Source organism: Sycon ciliatum, chromosome 1 (genome assembly GCF_964019385.1).
Source record: "Sycon ciliatum chromosome 1, ocSycCili1.1, whole genome shotgun sequence".
NCBI lineage: Eukaryota > Metazoa > Porifera > Calcarea > Leucosolenida > Sycettidae > Sycon > Sycon ciliatum.
The window spans coordinates 33,735,430-33,758,539 of NC_088643.1; the positions used below are offsets into that span (position 1 = coordinate 33,735,430).

At 44.5% G+C, this 23,110-nt stretch overlaps 1 long non-coding RNA gene across 1 annotated transcript; it reads left to right on the forward strand.

Annotated features, from left to right (window-relative positions):
• Nucleotides 1-17,537: 17,537 nt before the first annotated feature.
• LOC135806940 (uncharacterized) lies at nt 17,538-22,414 on the forward strand. Its single transcript, XR_010551358.1, has 3 exons — nt 17,538-17,592; nt 18,215-18,273; nt 21,322-22,414. It is a non-coding gene; the product is annotated as an uncharacterized LOC135806940 (long non-coding RNA).
• The last annotated feature ends 696 nt before the right edge of the window (nt 22,415-23,110 follow it).

The following is a 23,110-nucleotide window of genomic DNA, read 5'->3' on the forward strand; positions in this document are numbered from 1 at the left end:
GCTGGCACTAGATTAGAGGCCCCTGGCTATGCTTTGCTGCTGTGCTGTGTTGGCCCCCACTGGCAGTGTTCACGTGTTCAATAGTGGTGTACACGTATGAGTGAGTGTGCGGATGTGTGCGCAACGACAGAGTGCAGGGTGGACAGAGAATGAATAGTTTAGTCGCAAAGTGAAGATTCACGGGTAAAAAGCCCCAAAACTTCTAGATAGGTTCTTTTTCAGCTTTCAGCAGCCCTGGGTGAGTTCTTTTGAGAAATGTGACTCTTTTTCATGGTGCTCTTGTCTATGTCCAGCTACACAACGAGAGGAGGATGGTCATTGTCATTTTCTAAGCTGCGAACGGGCAGAAAGGTGAGAAAATGTCGGATTTTGACCATTTGTGCTGACCTTTCAATTTCAACGTACCTCTCTATAACCTGACCCAGCGGTAATTTCAGCGGTCGCATTGGTTTCATTTTTGGTTTGCTTGTAGGGCGCTGGCACCCGCATTCAGTGACCCAGAAAATTTGGCACTGCTGTGAATAGTTTAGTCGCAAAGTGAAGATTCACGGGTAAAAAGCCCCAAACTTCTATATAGGTTCTTTTTCAGCTTTCAGCAGCCCTGGGTGAGTTCTTTAGAGAAATATGGCTCTTTTTCATGGTGCTATTTTCTATGTCCAGCTACACAACGAGATGAGGATGGTCATTGTCATTTTCTGAGCTGCGAACGGGCAGAAAGGTGAGAAAATGTCGGATTTTGACCATTTGTGCTGACCTTTCAATTTCAACGTACCTCTCTATAACATGACCCAGCTGTAATTTCAGTGGTCGCATTGGTTTCATTTTTGGTTTGCTTGTAGGGCGCTGGCACCCGCATTCAGTGACCTAGAAAATTTGGCACTGTTGTGAATAGTTTAGTCGCAAAGTGAAGATTCACGGGTAAAAAGCCCCAAACTTCTAGATAGGTTCTTTTTCAGCTTTCACAAGCCCTGGGCGAGTTCTTTAGAGAAATGTGGCTCTTTTTCATGGTGCTATTTTCTATGTCCAGCTACACAACGAGATGAGGATGGTCATTGTCATTTTCTAAGCTGCGAACGGGCAGAAAGGTGAGAAAATGTCGGATTTTGACCATTTGTGCTGGCCTTTCAATTTCAACGTACCTCTCTATAACATGACCCAGCTGTATTTTCAGTGGTCGCATTGGTTTCATTTTTTGTTTGCTTGTGGGGCGCTAGCACCCGCATTCAGTGACCCAGAAAATTTGGCACTGCTGTGAATAGTGTCGCAAAGTGAAGATTCACGGGTAAAAAGCCTCAAACTTGTAGATAGGTTCTTTTTCAGCTTTCAGCAGCCCTGGGCGAGTTCTTTAGAGAAATGTGACTCTTCTTCATGGTGCTCTTGTCTATGTCCAGCTACACAACGAGATTAGGATGGTCATTGTCATTTTCTAAGCTGCGAACGGGCAGAAAGGTGAGAAAATGTCGGATTTTGACCATTTGTGCTGACCTTTCAATTTCAACGTACCTCTCTATAACATGACCCAGCGGTCATTTCAGTGGTCGCATTGGTTTTATTTTTGGTTTGCTTGTAGGGCGCTGGCACCCGCATTCAGTGACCCAGAAAAGTTGGAACTGCTGTGAATAGTTTAGTCGCAAAGTGAAGATTCACGGGTAAAAAGCCCCAAACTTCTAGATAGGTTCTTTTTCAGCTTTCACAAGCCCTGGGCGAGTTCTTTAGAGAAATGTGGCTCTTTTTCATGGTGCTATTTTCTATGTCCAGCTACACAACGAGATGAGGATGGTCATTGTCATTTTCTAAGCTGCGAACGGGCAGAAAAGTGAGAAAATGTCGGATTTTGACCATTTGTGCTGGCCTTTCAATTTCAACGTACCTCTCTATAACATGACCCAGCTGTATTTTCAGCGGTCGCATTGGTTTCATTTTTTGTTTGCTTGTGGGGCGCTAGCACCCGCATTCAGTGACCCTAAAAATTTGGCACTGCTGTGAATAGTTTAGTCGCAAGGTGAAGATTCACGGGTAAAAAGCCTCAAACTTGTAGATAGGTTCTTTTTCAGCTTTCAGCAGCCCTGGGCGAGTTCTTTAGAGAAATGTGGCTCTTCTTCATGGTGCTCTTGTCTATGTCCAGCTACACAACGAGATGAGGATGGTCATTGTCATTTTCTAAGATGCGAACGGGCAGAAAGGTGAGAAAATGTCGGATTTTGACCATTTGTGCTGACCTTTCAATTTCAACGTACCTCTCTATAACATGACCCAGCGGTAATTTCAGTGGTCGCATTGGTTTTATTTTTGGTTTGCTTGTAGGGCGCTGGCACGCGCATTCAGTGACCCAGAAAAGTTGGAACTGCTGTGAATAGTTTAGTCGCAAAGTGAAGATTCACGGGTAAAAAGCCCCAAACTTCTAGATAGGTTCTTTTTTCAGCTTTCAGCAGCCCTGGGCGAGTTCTTTAGAGAAATGTGGCTCTTTTTCATGGTTGTATTTGCTATGTCCAGCTACACAACGAGATGAGGATGGTCATTGTCATTTTCTGAGCTGCGAACGGGCAGAAAGGTGAGAAAATGTCGGATTTTGACCATTTGTGCTGACCTTTCAATTTCAACGTACCTCTCTATAACATGACCCAGCTGTAATTTCATTGGTCTTATTGGTTTGATTTTTGGTTTGCTTGTAGGGCGCTGGCACCCGCATTCAGTGACCCAGAAAATTTGGCACTGCTGTGAATAGTTTAGTCGCAAAGTGAAGATTCACGGGTAAAAAGCCCCAAACTTCTAGATAGGTTCTTTTTCAGCTTTCACAAGCCCTGGGCGAGTTCTTTAGAGAAATGTGGCTCTTTTTCATGGTGCTATTTTCTATGTCCAGCTACACAACGAGATGAGGATGGTCATTGTCATTTTCTAAGCTGCGAACGGGCAGAAAAGTGAGAAAATGTCGGATTTTGACCATTTGTGCTGGCCTTTCAATTTCAACGTACCTCTCTATAACATGACCCAGCTGTATTTTCAGTGGTCGCATTGGTTTCATTTTTTGTTTGCTTGTGGGGCGCTAGCACCCGCATTCAGTGACCCAGAAAATTTGGCACTGCTGTGAATAGTGTCGCAAAGTGAAGATTCACGGGTAAAAAGCCTCAAACTTGTAGATAGGTTCTTTTTCAGCTTTCAGCAGCCCTGGGCGAGTTCTTTAGAGAAATGTGACTCTTCTTCATGGTGCTCTTGTCTATGTCCAGCTACACAACGAGATTAGGATGGTCATTGTCATTTTCTAAGCTGCGAACGGGCAGAAAGGTGAGAAAATGTCGGATTTTGACCATTTGTGCTGACCTTTCAATTTCAACGTACCTCTCTATAACATGACCCAGCGGTCATTTCAGTGGTCGCATTGGTTTTATTTTTGGTTTGCTTGTAGGGCGCTGGCACCCGCATTCAGTGACCCAGAAAAGTTGGAACTGCTGTGAATAGTTTAGTCGCAAAGTGAAGATTCACGGGTAAAAAGCCCCAAACTTCTAGATAGGTTCTTTTTCAGCTTTCACAAGCCCTGGGCGAGTTCTTTAGAGAAATGTGGCTCTTTTTCATGGTGCTATTTTCTATGTCCAGCTACACAACGAGATGAGGATGGTCATTGTCATTTTCTAAGCTGCGAACGGGCAGAAAAGTGAGAAAATGTCGGATTTTGACCATTTGTGCTGGCCTTTCAATTTCAACGTACCTCTCTATAACATGACCCAGCTGTATTTTCAGCGGTCGCATTGGTTTCATTTTTTGTTTGCTTGTGGGGCGCTAGCACCCGCATTCAGTGACCCTAAAAATTTGGCACTGCTGTGAATAGTTTAGTCGCAAGGTGAAGATTCACGGGTAAAAAGCCTCAAACTTGTAGATAGGTTCTTTTTCAGCTTTCAGCAGCCCTGGGCGAGTTCTTTAGAGAAATGTGGCTCTTCTTCATGGTGCTCTTGTCTATGTCCAGCTACACAACGAGATGAGGATGGTCATTGTCATTTTCTAAGATGCGAACGGGCAGAAAGGTGAGAAAATGTCGGATTTTGACCATTTGTGCTGACCTTTCAATTTCAACGTACCTCTCTATAACATGACCCAGCGGTAATTTCAGTGGTCGCATTGGTTTTATTTTTGGTTTGCTTGTAGGGCGCTGGCACGCGCATTCAGTGACCCAGAAAAGTTGGAACTGCTGTGAATAGTTTAGTCGCAAAGTGAAGATTCACGGGTAAAAAGCCCCAAACTTCTAGATAGGTTCTTTTTTCAGCTTTCAGCAGCCCTGGGCGAGTTCTTTAGAGAAATGTGGCTCTTTTTCATGGTTGTATTTGCTATGTCCAGCTACACAACGAGATGAGGATGGTCATTGTCATTTTCTGAGCTGCGAACGGGCAGAAAGGTGAGAAAATGTCGGATTTTGACCATTTGTGCTGACCTTTCAATTTCAACGTACCTCTCTATAACATGACCCAGCTGTAATTTCATTGGTCTTATTGGTTTGATTTTTGGTTTGCTTGTAGGGCGCTGGCACCCGCATTCAGTGACCCAGAAAATTTGGCACTGCTGTGAATAGTTTAGTCGCAAAGTGAAGATTCACGGGTAAAAAGCCCCAAACTTCTAGATAGGTTCTTTTTCAGCTTTCACAAGCCCTGGGCGAGTTCTTTAGAGAAATGTGGCTCTTTTTCATGGTGCTATTTTCTATGTCCAGCTACACAACGAGATGAGGATGGTCATTGTCATTTTCTAAGCTGCGAACGGGCAGAAAAGTGAGAAAATGTCGGATTTTGACCATTTGTGCTGGCCTTTCAATTTCAACGTACCTCTCTATAACATGACCCAGCTGTATTTTCAGCGGTCGCATTGGTTTCATTTTTTGTTTGCTTGTGGGGCCCTAGCACCCGCATTCAGTGACCCTAAAAATTTGGCACTGCTGTGAATAGTTTAGTCGCAAGGTGAAGATTCACGGGTAAAAAGCCTCAAACTTGTAGATAGGTTCTTTTTCAGCTTTCAGCAGCCCTGGGCGAGTTCTTTAGAGAAATGTGGCTCTTCTTCATGGTGCTCTTGTCTATGTCCAGCTACACAACGAGATGAGGATGGTCATTGTCATTTTCTAAGATGCGAACGGGCAGAAAGGTGAGAAAATGTCGGATTTTGACCATTTGTGCTGACCTTTCAATTTCAACGTACCTCTCTATAACATGACCCAGCGGTAATTTCAGTGGTCGCATTGGTTTTATTTTTGGTTTGCTTGTAGGGCGCTGGCACGCGCATTCAGTGACCCAGAAAAGTTGGAACTGCTGTGAATAGTTTAGTCGCAAAGTGAAGATTCACGGGTAAAAAGCCCCAAACTTCTAGATAGGTTCTTTTTTCAGCTTTCAGCAGCCCTGGGCGAGTTCTTTAGAGAAATGTGGCTCTTTTTCATGGTTGTATTTGCTATGTCCAGCTACACAACGAGATGAGGATGGTCATTGTCATGTTCTGAGCTGCGAACGGGCAGAAAGGTGAGAAAATGTCGGATTTTGACCATTTGTGCTGACCTTTCAATTTCAACGTACCTCTCTATAACATGACCCAGCTGTAATTTCAGTGGTCTTATTGGTTTGATTTTTGGTTTGCTTGTAGGGCGCTGGCACCCGCATTCAGTGACCCAGAAAATTTGGCACTGCTGTGAATAGTTTAGTCGCAAAGTGAAGATTCACGGGTAAAAAGCCCCAAACTTCTAGATAGGTTCTTTTTCAGCTTTCAGCAGCCCTGGGCGAGTTCTTTAGAGAAATGTGGCTCTTTTTCATGGTGCTATTTTCTATGTCCAGCTACACAACGAAATGAGGATGGTCATTGTCATTTTCTGAGCTGCGAACGGGCAGAAAGGTGAGAAAATGTCGGATTTTGACCATTTGTGCTGACCTTTCAATTTCAACGTACCTCTCTATAACATGACCCAGCTGTATTTTCAGTGGTCGCATTGGTTTCATTTTTGGTTTGCTTGTAGGGCGCTGGCACCCGCATTCAGTGACCCAGAAAATTTGGCACTGCTGTAAATAGTTTAGTCGCAAAGTGAAGATTCACGGGTAAAAAGCCCCAAACTTCTAGATAGGTTCTTTTTCAGCTTTCAGCAACCCTGGGTGAGTTCTTTAGAGAAATGTGACTCTTTTTCATGGTGGTCTTGTCTATGTCCAGCTAACCAACGAGATGAGGATGGTCATTGTCATATTCTAAGCTGCGAACGGGCAGAAAGGTGAGAAAATGTCGGATTTTGACCATTTGTGCTGACCTTTCAATTTCAACGTACCTCTCTATAACATGACCCAGCTGTAATGTCAGCGGTCGCATTGGTTTCATATTTGGTTTGCTTATAGGGTGCTGGCACCCACAATCAGTGACCCTAAAAATTTGGCACTCCTGTGAATAGTTTAGTCGCAAAGTGAAGATTCACGGGTAAAAAGCCCCAAACTTCTAGATAGGTTCTTTTTCAGCTTTCAGCAGCCCTGGGCGAGATCTTTACGGAAATGTGGGTCTTTTTCTTGGTGCTTTTGTCTATGTCCAGCTACACAACGAGATGAGGATGGTCATTGTCATTTTCTGAGCTGCAAACGGGCAGACCGGTGAGAAAATGTCGGATTTTGACCATTTGTGCTGACCTTTCAATTTCAACGTACCTCTCTATAACATGACCCAGCTGCAATTTCATTGGTCGCATTGGTTTCATTTTTGGTTTACTTGTAGGGCGCTGGCACCCGCATTCAGTGACCCAGAAAATTTGGCACTGCTGTGAAATGTTTAGTCGCAAAGTGAAGATTCACGGGTAAAAAGCCGCAAACTTCTAGATAGGTTATTTTTCAGCTTTCAGCAGCCCTGGGCGAGTTCTTTAGAGAAATGTAGCTCTTTTTCATGGTGCTATTTTCTATGTCCAGCTCCACAATGAGATGAGGTTGGTCATTGTCATTTTCTGAGCTGCGAACGGGCAGAAAGGTGAGAAAATGTCAGATTTTGACCATTTGTGCTGACCTTTCAATTTCAACGTACCTCTCTATAACATGACCCAGCTGTATTTTCAGTGGTCGCATTGGTTTCATTTTTGGTTTGCTTGTAGGGCGCTGGCACCCGCATTTAGTGACCCAGAAAATTTGGCACTGCTGTGAATAGTTTAGTCGCAAAGTGAAGATTCACGGGTAAAAAGCCCCAAACTTCTAGATAGGTTCTTTTTCAGCTTTCAGCAACCCTGGGCGAGTTCTTTAGAGAGATGTGACTCTTTTTCATGGTGCTCTTGTCTATGTCCAGCTAACCAACGAGATGAGGATGGCCATTGTCATGTTCTAAGCTGCGAACGGGCAGAAAGGTGAGAAAATGTCGGATTTTGACCATTTGTGCTGACCTTCCAATTTCAACGTACCTCTCTATAACATGACCCAGCTGTAATGTCAGCGGTCGCATTGGTTTCATATTTGGTTTCCTTATAGGGCGCTGGCACCCACAATCAGTGACCCTAAAAATTTGGCACTGCTGTGAATAGTTTAGTCGCAAAGTGAAGATTCACGGGTAAAAAGCCCCAAACTTCTAGATAGGTTCTTTTTCAGCTTTCAGCAGCCCTCGGCGAGTTATTTAGAGAAATGTGGGTCTTCTTCTTGATGCTCTTGTCTATGTCCAGCTACACAACGAGATGAGGATGGTCATTGTCATTTTCTGAGCTGCGAACGGGCAGAAAGGTGAGAAAATGTCGGATTTTGACCATTTGTGCTGACCTTTCAATTTCAACGTACCTCTCTATAACATGACCCAGCTGTATTTTCAGTGGTCGCATTGGTTTGATTTTTGGTTTGCTTGTAGGGCGCTGGCACCCGCATTCAGTGACCCAGAAAATTTGGCACCGCTGTGAATAGTTTAGTTGCAAAGTGAAGATTCACGGGTAAAAAGCCCCAAACTTCTAGATAGGTTCTTTTTCAGCTTTCAGCAGCCCTGGGTGAGTTCTTTAGAGAAATGTAGCTCTTTTTCATGGTGCTATTTTCTATGTCCAGCTAACCAACGAGATGAGGATGGTCATTGTCATTTTCTAAGCTGCGAACGGGTAGAAAGGTGAGAAAATGTCGGATTTTGACCATTTGTGCTGACCTTCCAATTTCAACGTACCTCTCTATAACATGACCCAGCTGTAATGTCAGCGGTCGCATTGGTTTCATATTTGGTTTGCTTGTAGGGCGCTGGCACCCACAATCAGTGACCCTAAGAATTTGGCACTGCTGTGAATAGTTTAGTCGCAAAGTGAAGATTCACGGGTAAAAAGCCCCAAACTTCTAGATAGGTTCCTTTTCAGCTTTCAGCAACCCTGGGCGAGTTCTTTAGAGAAATGTGACTCTTTTTCATGGTGCTCTTGTCTATGTCCAGCTAACCAACGAGATGAGGATGGTCATTGTTATGTTCTAAGCTGCGAACGGGCAGAAAGGTGAGAAAATGTCGGATTTTGACCATTTGTGCTGAGCTTCCAATTTCAACGTACCTCTCTATAACATGACCCAGCGGTAATGTCAGCGGTCGCATTGGTTTCATATTTGGTTTGCTTGTAGGGCGCTGGCACCCACAATCAGTGACCCTAAATATTTGGCACTGCTGTGAATAGTTTAGTCGCAACATGAAGATTCACGGGTAAAAAGCCCCAAACTTCTAGATAGGTTTTTTTTCAGCTTTCAGCAGCCCTGGGCGAGTTCTTTAGAGAAATGTGACTCTTTTTCATGGTGCTCTTGTCTATGTCCAGCTGCACAACGAGATGAGGATGGTCATTGTCATTTTCTGAGCTGCGAACGGGCAGAAAGGTGAGAAAATGTCGGATTTTGACCATTTGTGCTGACCTTTCAATTTCAACGTACCTCTCTATAACATGACCCAGCTGTAATTTCAGAGGTCGCATTGGTTTGATTTTTGGTTTGCTTGTAGGGCGCTGGCACCCGCATTCAGTGACCCAGAAAATTTGGCACTGCTGTGAATATTTTAGTCGCAAAGTGAAGATTCACGGGTAAAAAGGCCCAAAATTCTAGATATGTTCTTTTTCAGCTTTCAGCAGCCCTGGGTGAGTTCTTTAGATAAATGTGACTCTTTTTCATGGTGCTCTTGTCTATGTCCAGCTAACCAACGAGATGAGGATGGTCATTGTCATTTTCTAAGCTGCGAACGGGCAGAAAGGTGAGAAAATGTCGGACTTTGACCATTTGTGCTGACCTTCCAATTTTAACGTACCTCTCTATAACATGACCCAGCTGTAATGTCAGCGGTCGCATTGGTTTCATATTTGGTTTGCTTGTAGGGCGCTGGCACCCACAATCAGTGACCCTAAAAATTTGGCACTGCTGTGAATAGTTTAGTCGCAAAGTGAAGATTCACGGGTAAAAAGCCCCAAACTTCTAGATAGGTTCTTTTTCAGCTTTCAGCAGCCCTGGGCGAGTTCTTTAGAGAAATGTGGGTCTTTTTCTTGGTGCTCTTGTCTATGTCCCGCTATACAACGAGATGAGGATGGTCATTGTCATTTTCTGAGCTGCGAACGGGCAGAAGGTTAGAAAATGTCGGATTTTGACCATTTGTGCTGACCTTTCATTTTCAACGTACCTCTCTAAAACATGACCCAGCTGTAATTTCAGTGGTCGCATTGGTTTTATATTTGGTTTGCTTGTAGGGCGCTGGCACCCGCATTCAGTGACCCAGAAAATTTGGCACTGCTGTGAATAGTTTAGTCGCAAAGTGAAGATTCACGGGTAAAAAGCCCCAAACTTCTAGATAGGTTCTTTTTCAGCTTTCAGCAGCCCTGGGCGAGTTCTTTAGAGAAATGTGGGTCTTTTTCTTGGTGCTCTTGTCTATGTCCAGCTATACAACGAGATGAGCATGGTCATTGTCATTTTCTGAGCTGCAAACGGGCAGAAAGGTGAGAAAATGTCGGATTTTGACATTTTGTGCTGACCTTTCAATTTCAACGTACCTCTCTATAACATGACCCAGCTGTAATTTCAGTGGTCGCATTGGTTTGATTTTTGGTTTGCTTGTAGGGCGCTGGCACCCGCATTCAGTGACCCAGAAAATTTGGCACTGCTGTGAATATTTTAGTCGCAAAGTGAAGATTCACGGGTAAAAAGCCCCAAACTTTTAGATAGGTTCTTTTTCAGCTTTCAGCAGCCCTGGGCGAGTTCTTTAGAGAAATGTGACTCTTTTTCATGGTGCTTTTGTCTATGTCCAGCTAACCAACGAGATGAGGATGGTCATTGTCATTTTCTAAGCTGCGAACGGGCAGAAAGGTGAGAAAATGTCGGACTTTGACCATTTGTGCTGACCTTCCAATTTTAACGTACCTCTCTATAACATGACCCAGCTGTAATGTCAGCGGTCGCATTGGTTTCATATTTGGTTTGCTTGTAGTTCGCTGGCACCCACAATCAGTGACCCTAAAAATTTGGCACTGCTGTGAATAGTTTAGTCGCAAAGTGAAGATTCACGGGTAAAAAGCCCCAAACTTCTAGATAGGTTATTTTCCAGCTTTCAGCAGCCCTGGGCGAGTTCTTTAGAGAAATGTGGGTCTTTTTCTTGGTGCTCTTGTCTATGTCCCGCTATACAACGAGATGAGGATGGTCATTGTCATTTTCTGAGCTGCGAACGGGCAGAAAGGTGAGAAAATGTCGGATTTTGACCATTTGTGCTGACCTTTCAATTTCAACGTACCTCTCTATAACATGACCCAGCTGTAATTTCAGTGGTCGCATTGGTTTGATTTTTGGTTTGCTTGTAGGGCGCTGGCACCCGCATTCAGTGACCCAGAAAATTTGGCACTGCTGTGAATAGTTTAGTCGCAAAGTGAAGATTCACGGGTAAAAAGCCCCAAACTTCTAGATAGGTTCTTTTTCAGCTTTCAGCAGCCCTGGGCGAGTTCTTTAGAGAAATGTGGGTCTTTTTCATGGTGCTATTTTCTATGTCCAGCTACACAACAAGATGAGGATGGTCATTGTCATTTTCTGAGCTGCGAACGGGCAGAAAGGTGAGAAAATGTCGGATTTTGACCATTTGTGCTGACCTTTCAATTTCAACGTACCTCTCTATAACATGACCCAGGTGTATTTTCAGTGGTCGCATTGGTTTCATTTTTGGTTTGCTTGTAGGGCGCTGGCACCCGCATTCAGTGTCCCAGAAAATTTGGCACTGCTGTGAATAGTTTAGTCGCAAAGTGAAGATTCACGAGTAAAAAGCCCCAAACTTCTAGATAGGTTCTTTTTCAGCTTTCAGCAGCCCTGGGCGAGTTCTTTAGAGAAATGTGACTCTTTTTCATGGTGCTCTTGTCTATGTCCAGCTAACCAACGAGATGAGGATGGTCATTGTCATTTTCTAAGCTGCGAACGGGCAGAAAGGTGAGAAAATGTCGGACTTTGACCATTTGTGCTGACCTTCCAATTTTAACGTACCTCTCTATAACATGACCCAGCTGTAATGTCAGCGGTCGCATTGGTTTCATATTTGGTTTGCTTGTAGGGCGCTGGCACCCACAATCAGTGACCCTAAAAATTTGGCACTGCTGTGAATAGTTTAGTCGCAAAGTGAAGATTCACGGGTAAAAAGCCCCAAACTTCTAGATAGGTTCTTTTCCAGCTTTCAGCAGCCCTGGGCGAGTTCTTTAGAGAAATGTGGGTCTTTTTCTTGGTGCTCTTGTCTATGTCCCGCTATACAACGATATGAGGATGGTCATTGGCATTTTCTGAGCTGCGAACGGGCAGAAAGGTGAGAAAATGTCGGATTTTGACCATTTGTGCTGACCTTTCAATTTCAACGTACCTCTCTATAACATGACCCAGCTGTAATTTCAGTGGTCGCATTGGTTTGATTTTTGGTTTGCTTGTAGGGCGCTGGCACCCGCATTCAGTGACCTAGAAAATTTGGCACTGCTGTGAATAGTTTAGTCGCAAAGTGAAGATTCACGGGTAAAAAGCCCCAAACTTCTAGATAGGTTCTTTTTCAGCTTTCAGCAGCCCTGGGCGAGTTCTTTAGAGAAATGTGGGTCTTTTTCATGGTGCTTTTTTCTATGTCCAGCTACACAACAAGATGAGGATGGTCATTGTCATTTTCTGAGCTGCGAACGGGCAGAAAGGTGAGAAAATGTCGGATTTTGACCATTTGTGCTGACCTTTCAATTTCAACGTACCTCTCTATAACATGACCCAGGTGTATTTTCAGTGGTCGCATTGGTTTCATTTTTGGTTTGCTTGTAGGGCGCTGGCACCCGCATTCAGTGACCCAGAAAATTTGGCACTGCTGTGAACAGTTTAGTCGCAAAGTGAAGATTCACGAGTAAAAAGCCCCAAACTTCTAGATAGGTTCTTTTTCAGCTTTCAGCAGCCCTGGGTGAGTTCTTTAGAGAAATGTGGCTCTTTTTCATGGTGCTATTTTCTATGTCCAGCTACACAACGAGATGAGGATGGTCATTGTCATTTTCTGAGCTGCGAACGGGCAGAAAGGTGAGAAAATGTCGGATTTTGACCATTTGTGCTGACCTTTCAATTTCAACGTACCTCTCTATAACATGACCCAACTGTAATTTCAGTGGTCGCATTGGTTTGATTTTTGGTTTGCTTGTAGGGCGCTGGCACCCGCATTCAGTGACCCAGAAAATTTGGCACTGCTGTGAATATTTTAGTCGCAAAGTGAAGATTCACGGGTAAAAAGCCCCAAACTTCTAGATAGGTTCTTTTTCAGCTTTCAGCAGCCCTGGGCGAGTTCTTTAGAGAAATGTGACTCTTTTTCATGGTGCTCTTGTCTATGTCCAGCTAACCAACGAGATGAGGATGGTCATTGTCATTTTCTAAGCTGCGAACGGGCAGAAAGGTGAGAAAATGTCGGACTTTCACCATTTGTGCTGACCTTCCAATTTTAACGTACCTCTCTATAACATGACCCAGCTGTAATGTCAGCGGTCGCATTGGTTTCATATTTGGTTTGCTTGTAGGGCGCTGGCACCCACAATTAGTGACCCTAAAATTTGGCACTGCTGTGAATAGTTTAGTCGCAAAGTGAAGATTCACGGGTAAAAAGCCCCAAACTTCTAGATAGGTTATTTTCCAGCTTTCAGCAGCCCTGGGCGAGTTTTTTAGAGAAATGTGGGTCTTCTTCTTGGTGCTCTTGTCTATGTCCCGCTATACAACGAGATGAGGATGGTCATTGTCATTTTCTGAGCTGCGAACGGGCAGAAAGGTGAGAAAATGTCGGATTTTGACCATTTGTGCTGACCTTTCAATTTCAACGTACCTCTCTAAAACATGACCCAGCTGTAATTTCAGTGGTCGCATTGGTTTGATTTTTGGTTTGCTTGTAGGGCGCTGGCACCCGCATTCAGTGACCTAGAAAATTTGGCACTGCTGTGAATAGTTTAGTCGCAAAGTGAAGATTCACGGGTAAAAAGCCCCAAACTTCTAGATAGGTTATTTTTCAGCTTTCAGCAGCCCTGGGTGAGTTCTTTAGAGAAATGTGGGTCTTTTTCTTGGTGCTCTTGTCTATGTCCAGCTATACAACGAGATGAGCATGGTCATTGTCATTTTCTGAGCTGCAAACGGGCAGAAAGGTGAGAAAATGTCGGATTTTGACCATTTGTGCTGACCTTTCAATTTCAACGTACCTCTCTATAACATGACCCAGGTGTATTTTCAGTGGTCGCATTGGTTTCATTTTTGGTTTGCTTGTAGGGCGCTGGCACCCGCATTCAGTGACCTAGAAAATTTGGCACTGCTGTGAATAGTTTAGTCGCAAAGTGAAGATTCACGGGTAAAAAGCCCCAAACTTCTAGATAGGTTATTTTTCAGCTTTCAGCAGCCCTGGGTGAGTTCTTTAGAGAAATGTGGCTCTTTTTCATGGTGCTATTTTCTATGTCCAGCTACACAACGAGATGAGGATGGTCATTGTCATTTTTTGAGCTGCGAACGGGCAGAAAGGTGAGAAAATGTCGGATTTTGACCATTTGTGCTGACCTTTCAATTTCAACGTACCTCTCTATAGCATGACCCAGCTGTAATTTCAGTGGTCGCATTGGTTTGATTTTTGGTTTGCTTGTAGGGCGCTGGCACCCGCATTCAGTGACCCAGAAAATTTGGCACTGCTGTGAATAGTTTAGTCGCAAAGTGAAGATTCACGGGTAAAAAGCCCCAAACTTCTAGATAGGTTCTTTTTCAGCTTTCAGCAGCCCTGGGCGAGTTCTTTAGAGAAATGTGGGTCTTTTTCTTGGTGCTTTTGTCTATGTCCAGCTATACAACGAGATGAGCATGGTCATTGTCATTTTCTGAGCTGCGAACGGGCAGAAAGGTGAGAAAATGTCAGATTTTGACCATTTGTGCTGACCTTTCAATTTCAACGTACCTCTCTATAACATGACCCAGGTGTATTTTCAGTGGTCGCATTGGTTTCATTTTTGGTTTGCTTGTAGGGCGCTGGCACCCGCATTCAGTGACCCAGAAAATTTGGCACTGCTGTGAATAGTTTAGTCGCAAAGTGAAGATTCACGAGTAAAAAGCCCCAAACTTCTAGATAGGTTCTTTTTCAGCTTTCAGCAGCCCTGGGTGAGTTCTTTAGAGAAATGTGGCTCTTTTTCATGGTGCTCTTTTCTATGTCCAGCTACACAACGAGATGAGGATGGTCATTGTCATTTTCTGAGCTGCGAACGGGCAGAAAGGTGAGAAAATGTCGGATTTTGACCATTTGTGCTGACCTTTCAATTTCAACGTACCTCTCTATAACATGACCCAGCTGTAATTTCAGTGGTCGCATTGGTTTGATTTTTGGTTTGCTTGTAGGGCGCTGGCACCCGCATTCAGTGACCCAGAAAAGTTGGCACTGCTGTGAATATTTTAGTCGCAAAGTGAAGATTCACGGGTAAAAAGCCCCAAACTTCTAGATAGGTTCTTTTTCAGCTTTCAGCAGCCCTGGGCGAGTTCTTTAGAGAAATGTGGGTCTTTTTCATGGTGCTCTTGTCTATGTCCAGCTACACAACGAGATGAGGATGGTCATTGTCATTTTCTGAGCTGCGAACGGGCAGAAAGGTGAGAAAATGTCGGATTTTGACCATTTGTGCTGACCTTTCAATTTCAACGTACCTCTCTATAACATGACCCAGCTGTATTTTCAGTGGTCGCATTGGTTTCATTTTTGGTTTGCTTGTAGGGCGCTGGCACCCGCATTCAGTGACCCAGAAAATGTTGCACTGCTGTGAATATTTTAGTCGCAAAGTGAAGATTCACGGGTAAAAAGCCCCAAACTTCTAGATAGGTTCTTTTTCAGCTTTCAGCAGCCCTGGGCGAGTTCTTTAGAGAAATGTGGGTCTTTTTCTTGGTGCTTTTGTCTATGTCCAGCTATACAACGAGATGAGCATGGTCATTGTCATTTTCTGAGCTGCAAACGGGCAGAAAGGTGAGAAAATGTCGGATTTGGACCATTTGTGCTGACCTTTCAATTTCAACGTACCTCTCTATAACATGACCCAGCTGTAATTTCAGTGGTCGCATTGGTTTGATTTTTGGTTTGCTTGTAGGGCGCTGGCACCCGCATTCAGTGACCCAGAAAATTTGGCACTGCTGTGAATAGTTTAGTCGCAAAGTGAAGATTCACGGGTAAAAAGCCCCAAACTTCTAGATAGGTTCTTTTTCAGCTTTCAGCAGCCCTGGGCGAGTTCTTTAGAGAAATGTGGCTCTTTTTCATGGTGCTATTTTCTATGTCCAGCTACACAACAAGATGAGGATGGTCATTGTCATTTTCTGAGCTGCGAACGGGCAGAAAGGTGAGAAAATGTCGGATTTTGACCATTTGTGCTGACCTTTAAATTTCAACGTACCTCTCTATAACATGACCCAGCTGTAATTTCAGGGGTCGCATTGGTTTCATTTTTGGTTTGCTTGTAGGGCGCTGGCACCCGCATTCAGTGACCCAGAAAATTTGGTACTGCTGTGAATAGTTTAGTCGCAAAGTGAAGATTCACGGGTAAAAAGCCCCAAACTTCTAGATAGGTTCTTTTTCAGCTTTCAGCAGCCCTGGGTGAGTTCTTTAGAGAAATGTGGCTCTTTTTCATGGTGCTATTTTCTATGTCCAGCTACACATAGAGATGAGGATGGTCATTGTCATTTTCTGAGCTGCGAACGGGCAGAAAGGTGAGAAAATGTCGGATTTTGACCATTTGTGCTGACCTTTCAATTTCAACGTACCTCTCTATAACATGACCCAGCTGTAATTTCAGTGGTCGCATTGGTTTGATTTTTGGTGTGCTTGTAGGGCGCTGGCACCCGCATTCAGTGACCCAGAAAAGTTGGCACTGCTGGCAATATTTTAGTCGCAAAGTGAAGATTCACGGGTAAAAAGCCCCAAACTTCTAGATAGGTTCTTTTTCAGCTTTCAGCAGCCCTGGGCGAGTTCTTTAGAGAAATGTGGGTCTTTTTCTTGGTGCTCTTATCTTTGTCCAGCTACACAACGAGATGAGGATGGTCATTGTCATTTTCTGAGCTGCGAACGGGCAGAAAGGTGAGAAAATGTCGGATTTTGACCATTTGTGCTGACCTTTCAATTTCAACGTACCTCTCTATAACATGACCCAGGTGTATTTTCAGTGGTCGCATTGCTTTCATTTTTGGTTTGCTTGTAGGGCGCTGGCACCCGCATTCAGTGATCTAGAAAATTTGGCACTGCTGTGAATAGTTTAGTCGCAAAGTGAAGATTCACGGGTAAAAAGCCCCAAACTTCTAGGTAGGTTCTTTTTCAGCTTTCAGCAGCCCTGGGTGAGTTCTTTAGAGAAATGTGGCTCTTTTTCACGGTGTTATTTTCTATGTCCAGCTACACAACAAGATGAGGATGGTCATTGTCATTTTCTGAGCGGCGAACGGGCAGAAAGGTGGGAAAATGTCGTATTTTGACCATTTGTGCTGACCTTTCAATTTCAACGTACCTCTCTATAACATGACCCAGCTGTAATTTCAGTGGTCGCATTGGTTTCATTTTTGGTTTGCTTGTAGGGCGCTGGCACCCGCATTCAGTGACCCAGAAGAGTTGGTACTGCTGTGAATATTTTAGTCGCAAATTGAAGATTCACGGGCAAAAAGCCCCAAACTTCTAGATAGGTTCTTTTTCAGCTTTCAGCAGCCCTGGGTGAGTTCTTTAGAGAAATGTGACTCTTTTTCATGGTGCTCTTGTCTATGTCCAGCTAACCAACGAGATGAGGATGTTCATTGTCATTTTCTAAGCTGCGAACGGGCGGTAAGGTGAGAAAATGTCGGACTTTGACCATTTGTGCTGACCTTCCAATTTTAACGTACCTCTATAACATGACCCAGCTGTAATGTCAGCGGTCGCATTGGTTTCATATTTGGTTTGCTTGTAGGGCGCTGGCACTCAAAATCAGTGACCCTAAAAATTTGGCACTGCTGTGAATAGTTTAGTCGCAAAGTGAAGATTCACGGGTAAAAACCCCAAACTTCTAGATAGGTTCTTTTTCAGCTTTCAGCAGCCCTGGGTGAGTTCTTTAGAGAAATGTGGCTCTTTTTCACGGTGTTATTTTCTATGTCCAGCTACACAACAAGATGAGGATGGTCATTGTCATTTTCTGAGCGGCGAACGGGCAGAAAGGTGAGAAAATGTCGGATTTTGACCATTTGTGCTGACCTTTCAATTTCAACGTACCTCTCTATAACATGACCCAGCTGTATTTTCAGTGGTCGCATTGCTTTCATTTTTGGTTTGCTTGTAGGGCGCTGGCACCCGCATTCAGTGACCCAGAAAATTTGGCACTGCTGTGAATAGTTTAGTCGCAAAGTGAAGATTCACGGGTAAAAAGCCCCAAACTTCTAGATAGGTTATTTTCCAGCTTTCAGCAGCCCTGGGCGAGTTCTTTAGAGAAATGTGGGTGTTTTTCTTGGTGCTCTTGTCTATGTCCCGCTATACAACGAGAAATTGTCAAATTTTGACCATATTTGACCTCCTGTCAATTTTAATGCATCTCCCTATAACATAACCCAGCTGGAATGTGAGTGGTCGTATTGATTTCATTTTTTGTTTGCTGGTAGACCGCTGGCACCCACATTTAATGACCTGGAATTTTTGGCACTGCTGTGAATACTTTAGTCGCAATGTGAAGATTCACGGCGACAAGCCCCAAACTTTAAGTGAGGTTATTTTCAGCTTTCAGCAGCCCTGGGCGAGTTGTTTAGAGAAATGTGGCTTTTTTCTTGGTGCAACTCCCTATGTCCAGCTATAAAACAGGATCAGGATGGTCATTATTCAAGTTCTGAGCTTGAAACGGGAAGAAAGGTGAGAAATTGTCAAATTTTGACCATATTTGACCAACTGTCAATTTTAATGCATCTCTCTATAACATGACCCAGCTGTAATGTGAGTGGTCGTATTGATTTCATTTTTTGTTTGCTTGTAGGCCGCTGGCACCCACATTCAATGTCCTAGACATTTTGGCACTGCTGTGAATACTTTAGTCGCAAAGTGAAGATTCACGGCGACAAGCCCCAATTTTCTCTGGATCTGGAGAAATGCATTGGCCGTCTATCCGGTGCCCAAGAAACAGAACGTCTGTCCGGCCGAATTCACATTTAGACGGTTTGCAATATAGCTCATTCCTCCTGAGGGCGTTTAAGATGGTTCTGATATGATCGAGGTGCTCCTCCCATGATTTGCTGAATATGAGGATATCGTCTAGAAACACCACAACGAATTTACGCAGGTATGGCTGGAGGACACTGTTCATCAAGGTTTGGAATGTTGCCGGGGCATTTGTTAGGCCGAAACCCATCACTGTGAACTGAAAGTGACCGAATGGGGTATTTATTGCTGTCTTCGGAATATCTGTTTCTTCTATTCGAATCTGATTGTAACCGGACCTCAGATCTAGCTTGGTGAAATACGCACTGCCTTGGACGGTATCAAAGAGGTCGTCAATATTCGGTAGGCATGCCTTGTTCTTAATGGTTATGCGGTTTAGCTCACGCCAGTCGCATACCATTCGAAGTGTTCCATCCGCCTTCTTTACGAAGAACACAGGGGCTCCGTATGGGGATTTGCTGGGCTGGATGAATCCTCTACGGAGCAGCTCGGTGAGCTGAGCTTGAAGCTCATCCATCTCTGGTTTTGGTAAACGATATGCTGCACGAGATGGCGGTTTAGCTCCTTCTTCCGTTTTTATCTCGTGATCTGCGCCTCTTCTGGGTGGCAGCTTGTTTGGAAGCTCATCGGGAAAGACGTCCCCGAACTCCTTCAGCAGGTCCTTGAAATCCTTCTGATCCTCCCTACCCGGACTATCCACCGTCTGTGGCTCGTCCGGATCTGCTGTCACATACGCTAGGATTCCTTCTGCGCCACCTCTCATTGCATGCCTAGCCTGCTTCCCTGAGATGAGGAACGTCTCGATCGGTGGGTTGGATTTGTCCGTGCCATCACTTTCACTCGGTTGACAGATGATGGATCCACCCTCCAGCTTGATTTCATTGGTACGAAAATTGATCTGTGGGTTCGTCCGGGTCAGCCATGGTTTGCCGAGGATCACGTCATACCACGTCATAGGGAATACTAGGAACTGTTGGTGCTCGCTAAAGTCGCCGACTACGGTCTTCAAGCTGTCCGTTTTCGTAATAGGCTGTGAGCGGACCGATCCATCAGCAAGTGTGACGTTCAGGACGTCGCTACCGGTTGTTGTGGAGATGTTGTGCTTCTTGACAAGGTCAGTTGAAATGAAGTCGTGGGTTGACCCAGAATCCAGTAGCATGGTAACGCGACGTCCATTTATCTTGCCCTGGACGCGCATTAGGTCGTGTTCGTTGTCGGCGGAAATGCTCCCTGTGCTGGCGGTTACTTCATTAGGCCGGCCAACAGTATCAGGTGACGAATGCTTGACAGGCGAGGCTTGAATTTCGGTCTCCTCGAGGCGTGGTTCCTCATTTGCTAAGGGGCTGAATTTGTTCTGAACTTTGATTCGTGGCCTATTCCTGGGTGCTCTCGTGTTCGCCAGTAGTCGCACTCCCTTCCTTACTGGCGTCCATCGTTTAAAGAAGGCTTGCTTGTGGCGTTCCTCCCTCCTTCTGGACAGAATCTGGCAATATGGCCGGGTTTCCTGCAGGTGAAACACAGCCTTGAACGACCCTCTGGCTCCCTGGTTTCTCTCCCACCGGATGGTGTTGGTTGGCTTGACCAGGGTCCAGGCTGGCGCCTCTGATGCCCTGGTGCGCGCACTGCCTTGGCGTAGCTTGCTTGGGCTAGCCGCATCGACTGGTCTGCTGAGACCGCAGCTCGTATGGCTTGGGCCAAATGGTGCGGATGCTCCCTAAGTACCTCACCGCTTAGGCCCTGAGCCAGCCCACGCGTGAACAAGATAGCTCTGGAGTGGTCATCAAGCTCGGGAACTTGTAAGCTAAGCCGCGAAAATTTGTTGATGTATTCGTCAAGAGTCTCATCTTGGTGAAGAGCGAATAAGTCGATGCGCGCCTGTTCCCTGTCATAAACCGGGCCGTACACTTCTCCCAGCTTGCTCTTCAGGTCTGGCCAGTCGGAAAACAGCGTGTTTGCCTCCTGAGAGGCGATAAACCAAAGACGAGCATTGCCCTCCAGAAAACTCGCCGCGTAGCTCAAGCGCTCCTCCGCGTTGTCCAGCTGCAGGGACTTCATGGCGAGTTCGATGGCGAAGGCCCACTCCTTGAACTCTCTTGTATCTCCACGAAACACAGGCGGAGACTTAACATGGCGCATGCGTGGCCTCTCTCCGCTGGGAGCTTGAGCACTTCTTGGCGTTTGATCTGATCCATCGCACTGACCGAGTGCGATAAGGTGATTCAGACGCTTCTGAATCTCGAATATACCGTAGGCGACTAATGCGGCCACTGCGCATAGCCCGAACATGACGAAAAGAAAAACCATCCTCTTGCTACCAGTGTAACAGTCCAACTAATTTCAGTAGTCATTCTTGGAATAAGCAATGATCCTTGCCATAATGCATTCTTATATACATGAACAAGCAATGATGGACATAACACCTAACAGCAGCAGCGTGATAATAGCAGGTGATAAGTGTATCCTATTCCTAGTGTTAGTAGTAACAGTGAATCTGTTACAGGGTGTATGTAGCAGGTTCCAGCGTATTTATAGCGGCGTGAATGATGCTCAAGAAGACGGAACGCTGCACCCGGCAAATGAGCTGATGTCAAAGGGCCGTGAAATATATGCCTCTGCTGTAATTTGTTTGAGTGTAAAATGCGGAAAAGCCCAAAAGTTGGATAAACTGTCATCAACTTTATGCAGCCTTGGGTAAGTTGATTATAGCAATGTTTCTCTTTCCTTTTGTGTGATATATTTACCCAGCAATTCTTGGAGAGTGGTCACTATCATTTTTGAAGGCGTGAATGGCCAGCAATGTGTGAAACCGTTGATTTTTGAGAAGGTGAGCAATGCTGTCATTTGGAAGCGACCTCTGTATATCCAGATCCAGCAGCAACGTGAGTGGTCGGATTGACTTGATCTTCAGTTTGCTGGTAGGGCGCCGGTGCCCGAATGTATTGACTTGTATAATTCGTCTAAGCTCAAATTGGTATGAGTTTAAAGTCCGGAATCATGGGACAAGGCCCCAGCTTTTTTTAGCTTAAGGCAGCCCAGAACAAGTTGTTTCTAGCAATATGTTTTTTTTCTTTTCTTTTGTTGAATACCTTTTGCCCTGCTATTCTTGGAATGAAGAATGGTTACTGTCATCCTGGGAGGCATAAACAGCCAGGAATGCATGAAGACCTCAATTTTCATAAACAGCCAGGAATGCATGAAGACCTCAATTTTCATAAACAGCCAGGAATGCATGAAGACCTCAATTTTTCATAAACAGCCAGGAATGCATGAAGACCTCAATTTTTCATAAACAGCCAGGAATGCATGAAGACCTCAATTTTTCATAAACAGCCAGGAATGCATGAAGACCTCAATTTTCATAAACAGCCAGGAATGCATGAAGACCTCAATTTTCATAAACAGCCAGGAATGCATGAAGACCTCAATTTTTCATAAACAGCCAGGAATGCATGAATACCTCAATTTTCATAAACAACCAGGAATGCATGAAGACCTCAATGTTTCATAAACAGCCAGGAATGCATGAAGACCTCAATTTTTCATAAACAGCCAGGAATGCATGAAGACCTCAATTTTCATAAACAGCCAGGAATGCATGAAGACCTCAATTTTTCATAAACAGCCAGGAATGCATGAAGACCTCAATTTTTCATAAACAGCCAGGAATGCCTGAAGACCTCAATTTTTCATAAACAGCCAAGAATGCATGAAGACCTCAATTTTTCATAAACAGCCAGGAATGCATGAAGACCTCAATGTTTCATAAACAGCCAGGAATGCATGAAGACCTCAATTTTTCATAAACAGCCAGGAATGCATGAAGACCTCAATTTCATAAACAGCCAGGAATGCATGAAGACCTCAATTTCATAAACAGCCAGGAATGCATGAAGACCTCAATTTTCATAAACAGCCAGGAATGCACGAAGACCTCAATTTTTGATGACTTGACCTCTGCTGTCATTTGACAACGCACCTCTGTATATCTGGACCCAGCTCCAAAGAGATTGGGTGGATTGATTTCATTTTGGTTTGCTTGTAGGACGCTGATGCCCGCCAGTATTGACCAAGAAAAGTTGGTTCTACTCCTCTACCTGCCTATAGCCGCCTCTAAGATTAATCTGCCTCTAGCTGTCTCTAAGTTGTCTCTCTTGATGCGTCTAGCTGCCTCTAGTTGGCTTTAGCTGCCTTGAGCTGCCTTGAGCTGCCTGAAGCTTCCTCTAAGATGCCTGCAAATGATAATCTGCCAGTGTACACATGTAGCAGAGGTACATGTAATGAATTTTATTTCACATAAACACGACTTGTGGTGAGGACCTTGGGTAGACGGGTACAGAATAGTACCCGAAAACCCGACGTCCCAGATTACATAATAATGTACAGTGCACGTGTACAAATTCATGTAATACTCCGCATGTCTACCCAGTGTGAGTGTGTAACTAAGAGAAGGCGTGCATTGTGGTGTTACCATGGAAACATTGTACTAATACTATCAGTGACTCTAGCTACACACTTACAATCACATAGAACTACT